Here is a 6,000-nt window from a genome sequence, read left to right on the forward strand (position 1 = left end):
TCAACATTTCTTCAGTTTGACTATGAAGTCCTCAAAAAAATATTTAACAGAAACAGAAGCACTTTCATAACATGTGAGATATATCAACATGAAATGGATTATAATCCTAGCCCCTTTTGGGGACCATCCTGGATCAGGCGTGCTCCCCCAGATGATTAGTTCATCTTAAGATTGAGAAAGACAGACGTCGCAGACACTTGAATGGGTCTGAAGAACTCATCTAACTCTCCCAAAGGAAAGGACTCAACTATGGCACAGTGGTGCAGTGGTTAGCACTGCAGCCTCACAGCTTCAGGGACCTGGGTTCAATTCTGGTACTGCCTGTGCAGAGTTTGCAAGTTCTCCCTGTGACTGTGTGGGTTTTCACCGGGTGCTCTGGTTTCCTCCCACTGCCAAAGACTTGCAGGTGATAGGTAAGTTGGCCATTGTAAATTGCCCCTAGTGTAGGTAGGTGGTAGGGAATATGGGATTACTGTAGGGTTAGTATAAATGGGTGGTTCTTGGTCGGCACAGACTCAGTGGGCCGAAGGGCCTGTTTCAGTGCTGTATCTCAAAATAAATAAAATATAACCATCCTCCAGATAACCTGTTAAACAGGTTTTAGTCAGATTATAACAACCTGGATTTTATACGAGTCTGGGCATCTCTCCTTAGTGTATGGAGATGGGTTCTCGAGTTTGAGGTACAGAAGACTATATGCGATAATATATTTTCTAAATTATGTAAAAGTTTATTAAAGAACCAAACATGCAATTCACATTTGATGGGTAAGACAATCGTAACATTCTAGGAAAAGAATGAAAGTATAACCTTATTTCTAGTAGCGAATCAAAGTTTTAAGTCTAAATATTGTCACAGTAAAATGTTTAAGCTATCCATCAATATTTAAAGGAGCATTTACCTTAAATCCCTGAGTAGACAGCTACAGAGCTTAACAAGATACCTCTATTCCAATTAAGTGGAGAATTATTGTCGCCACACCATTGTGGCTGTACCTTTACCATGAGAAAAGCTGGAATGAATCCAACAATTCTGAAGATCCACTGTGTGTTTCCTATATTTATACTGTTAATAAGCCGCATAACTAGTTTTGTTTACGTGTGGGGGTGTTAACTCTCTTGCAAGTAGATTCATCCTCTTCTATTCCCCAAAGAAGGCTATATAACTTATTATCTAGTTAAGATCCACATTGTTTAATTTCTAAGAAAAGGCTGGGCCAGCAGAAAGCTGTGAGCACAGATGCTTGTCAACATTCCCAAGGCTAGCTGAATGTTGGAAGTTGCAAATGACAGTACACCTCCTAGCTACCCAGCTCCGTTTTAAGATTATAACTCAGTTTCCCAGATTCAGTTGACAGGTGATTTAAGTCCATCTGTAGAAAATCATGTCATTCATTGTTAAACTTTAATAACTTACAATGATTATTTATGAAACTTGTATTATCAGTGCTTTGATGGTGAGGATGTTAATACTATTTGAAGTGAGTTTCTGCTTTTCAGAACCTGTCATTGTGTTCTTAGGATAAAGCAATTATACTGCTTCCTTGATCACAGGGTTTTAGAATCATTGACTACAGGGACATGTTCCATTTATGTTTATGAAACCTATTTTTAAACTTCAAGGCAGATCAACCCTACTTTTAATTTTTGAATCCCTAATTCATATGAAAAAATCTCTTTTAACCTCATAACCCTTTATTATGACCGGATTCCTTCACAAACAAACCAACATTAATAGGCAAAGACTGGCTTTGCAAGCTAAAGTTAGACTGGAAGCATGTTCTCCAAGTTGAGACAACCAAGAAGCTTGATCTGCTATTGAATAGTCATGGCAACATTTTCGAGGACAGCTACGAAAGCATAATCGGTGTGAAAGCGCATATCCGAATCAGGCCTGATGCAAGACCAGTATATTGCAAGACTAAGCTGGTTCCTTATATTCTCAAAACACAGGTTGAAAAGGAGATAAGGAAGTTAGAGAGAAATGGTATGCTTGTGAAAACTGATCACGGTGATTCGACAACTCCAATTGTAGTAGAGCCCAAGTCCGACAAACCCATAACACTATGCAGGGACTACAAAGTCCCAATCAACCGGGCAGTGAATGGTCAGCAGTATGCACTACTTTTTCATATTCGTTCATGGGATGTGTTGCCCATCCCTAATTGCCCTTGAACTGAGTGGCTTGCTAGGCCATTTCAGAGGACATTTAAGAGTCAACCACATTGCTGTGGGTCTGGAGTCACATGTAGGCCAGACCAGGTGAGGATGGCAGATTTCCTTCCCTGAAGAACATTCATGAACCAGATGGGCTTTTACAAGAATCGATAATGGTTTCATGGTCGTCATTGGCCTAGCTTCCAATCCCAGACCTCTCAAGATTTGTATGCAGAGTTAGTGGGATCCAAGCTGTTCACGAAGTTGGATTTGTCCCATGCTTATGCACAGCTCAATGTGGTTCAAGAGAGTCAGCAATATCTCATGATAGACATACACATGGGGTTATACTTCTACACAAAGCTGCCCTATGGTGTAACATCTTCTCCAAAAATCTTCCAAGCTATAATGGATAAGATTTTTTAAGGAGTGCTGTGTTGCTTGTGCAATCAGGATGATGTGTTGATCATGACCGCAACAGAGGAAGAGAATCTTCAAGTTAAAAAGGTTCAATGATCACAATGTGAAGTTGAAAAAGAGCAAGTGTGCTTTTGTGCAATCTGAGATCGTGTACCTTGGCCTGAAAGATCAATGAAAAAGGTCCACAACTAGTGAAAGAGAAGATAGAGGCAATAGTCAATGTCCCAAAGCCAAAAGATGTGTCTGAGCTTAGATGTTTTTCTAGGCATGGTCCAATACTACTCAGGATTTCTGCCTGAGCTTGCAATGGTGTTAGCTCCACTAGGTGAGTTGTTAATGAAAGGTGTGAAATGGGAATGGACTAAAGCACAATAAGATGCTTATGAAGCATGTGAGCGACGCTTTACCAGTGATGCATTACTCATTCATTACAAAACAATTTGCGACCTGGAGCAGTGATTGGTCGTGTCATGGATGATAGTCAAGAGAAGCCCATAGCATTTGTGTCACATACCCTGACCAAGAGCTCATGGTGTAAGGGGTAACATATTAGCATATTGAAGCATATAAGATTTTAAGGGGGCTTGATAGGGTAGATGTTGAGAATATGTTTCCACTGGTGGGAGAATCTCGAACCAGGGAACATAGTTACAGAATAAGGGTTCACACATTTAAAACTGAGATGTGAAGGAATTTCGTCTCTCAGAAGGTGGTGAATCTCTGGAATTCTCTGCCTCAGAGTTGTGGAGGCTAGGTCACTAAACATCTTTAAGGAGGAGGTAGATGGATTTTTGAATCTTGGGGAGTGGAGGGTAATGCGGAGCAGGCCCAAAAGAGCAGTTGAAGCCTGGGACAGATCAGCCATGATGTTATTGAATGGCGGGGCAGACTTGAGGGGCTGAATGGCCTACTCCTACTCCTATTTCTTATGTTCTTACGGATAGAAGATTGGCTGGTTAGCAGAAAACAGAGATTGTGCATAAATGGGTCTTTTTCTGATTGGCAGGATGTGATGAGTGGAGTTCCACAGGGGTCTGTGCTGGGGCCTCAACTTTTTATTTATATCAATGACTTAGAGGAGGGGAGCGATGGCATGGTATCTAAATTTGTAGATGACACAAAGATTGGTGGGAAAATATGTTGTGAAGAGGACATAAGGAGGTTGCAGACTGATATAGATGGGTTGAGTGAGTGGGCAAAAATCTGGCAGATGGAGCATAATGTGGGAAAATGTGAAGTTGTTCACCTTGGCAGGAAGAATAAAAAAGCAGAGTATTACGTAAACAGAGAACAACTGCAGAATTCTGAGGTGCAGAGGGATCGAGGTGTTCTAGTGCAGGAGTCACAAAAAGTTAGTATGCAGGTACAGCGAGTAATAAAGAAGACTAATGGAATGCTATCCTTTATTGCGAGAGGAATTGGAAATAAAAGTAAGGATGTTATACATGGCATTGGTGAGACCACGGGCTGAATTTTATAGGGGCCTCTATGCTGGAATCTGTGGGGAGTGGGGGGGGGGGGGGTGGATTGCCCCAGATGAGGCCCGCCATGGACCTCGACGCTGGCAGGGCCAGTCCTGATCTTGTCGGCAGCGGCGAGGCCTCATGGCAGTCCCCCCACCGCTCGGCGACAGGACCTCAAGTTAAATATGTAAAATAATTAACTTACCTGCATTAATGAATGTCCTGTCATCTCCTGATGTGCTGCCGTGATCTTCATTCTGGTGGCCGGCCCTGATGCGCCTTTGCATCCCCGTCCAGTGAAACAAGGCGCGACACCTGGGGATTGGGGAGGAGGTAGGTTTATCCGTGCGGGAGGGGGGAAGCAGGGTCAAACTTACTTGATTGGTCTAGGGGGGTGATGGGAATGGGTAAAGGTAAAAGGTTCTGAACTTTGTGGGGGCGGGGGGGAAGGTCATATATTCAAGGTAAGTATTTCGGGGGGGGAAGGGCAGGAATGACATGTAATGCCTTTGTGGGGGTGGGAGAGTGGCTGGGAATATTTCTGCAATTATTTTTAATAAGTTCACATGCACTGTATCTTTAATAATCTAACTTGTCAGTAAGGGCTCTAAGCCTTTTAAAAGCGGCGCCAGTGCCTGTCAGTGGCGCAGATGCCGTTGCCGGGGTCTGCTCGCCTGCCCCCTCCTCGTCATCGTTGGGGGGGGGTGGTGGGCGCAGCGGTCCACCCCGGACATGTTAATGAGCCCCCGCATATAAGATCATGGCAGCTCTGCGGAGTGTGACCCGTGCAGCGGGCCGCCATCTTTTAATGGCTGCTGCCGTACTCGGCGGCAACAACATAGAATCCAGCCCCACATCTCAAATTCCAAATCACACAACCCTCAGAGAAAAAATTTCTCTTCATCCCTGTCCTAAAGGAGCGACTCTGAATTTGAACTTACCCACAAGAGGAAACATCATTTCCCCATCCCCAGTTTTGGTCACCTTATTTAAGGAAGGATGTGAATGCGTTGGAGGTGGTTCAGAGGAGGTTTACTAGATTGATACCTGGAATGAACGGGTTGTTTTATGAGGAAAGGTTGGACAGACTGAGCTTGTTTTCACTGGAAAAGTGAGGGGAGACTTGATTGAAGTATATAAGATCCTGAATGGTATTGACCAGGTGGATGTGGAAACGATGTTTCCTCTTGTGGTTAAGTTCAGAACTAGGGGGGGTACTGTTTTAAAATTCAGAGTCACCCTTTTAGGCCAGGAATGAAGAGAAATTTTTTCTCTGAGGGTTGTGTGACTTTGGAACTCCCTGCCTCAGAAGGTGGTGGAGGCGGGGTCATTGAATATTTTTAAGGCGGAGGTAGAAACATTCTTGTTAGGCAAGGGAATCAAGGCTTATCGGGGGCAGATGGGAGTGTGGAATTCGAGACGCAAACAGATCAGCCATAATCGTATTGAATGGCAGAGCAGGCTTGAGGGGCCGAATGGCCTACTTCTGCTCCTAATTCGGATGTTCGTATGTAGGCTAAAGGGCATTGCTCAGTTGCCTGGCATGCTTTGATTGTCAATGTCTAGAAAGAGGTAGATGTCTAATGAAAGCTGTTAAAAATTAGTACATTGGATGTTCTAATTTTCCTATTCAGTATTGTTGGCTACAAGTGTTTGTTTTGGTATAAGTAATGTCTCTATGAGCGTAGATGCTTATTGAAATTACTTCTGCTCATTTACCACTGAATGGCCTTCATCTCCCTTTTTCTGTATCTTTACTTAATTGGATAACTAAAAGGTAATCTGTACCTAAGACGCCATCTCAGACAAATGGATTTCACGGTGTTCCGTCAAAAACAATATCATTGCGTTTATCTCAATCTACAGAGGCAGGTTCTTTCTGTACATTAAAACCATCACACATAAAATACCACCTGAAAGGAACTTAGATGTTTGTGGAAAGTCATGGAACAGCCTAAAAG

The sequence above is a fragment of the Heterodontus francisci genome, chromosome 2 (assembly GCF_036365525.1).
Source record: "Heterodontus francisci isolate sHetFra1 chromosome 2, sHetFra1.hap1, whole genome shotgun sequence".
In the NCBI taxonomy this organism is placed as follows: Eukaryota; Metazoa; Chordata; class Chondrichthyes; order Heterodontiformes; family Heterodontidae; genus Heterodontus; species Heterodontus francisci.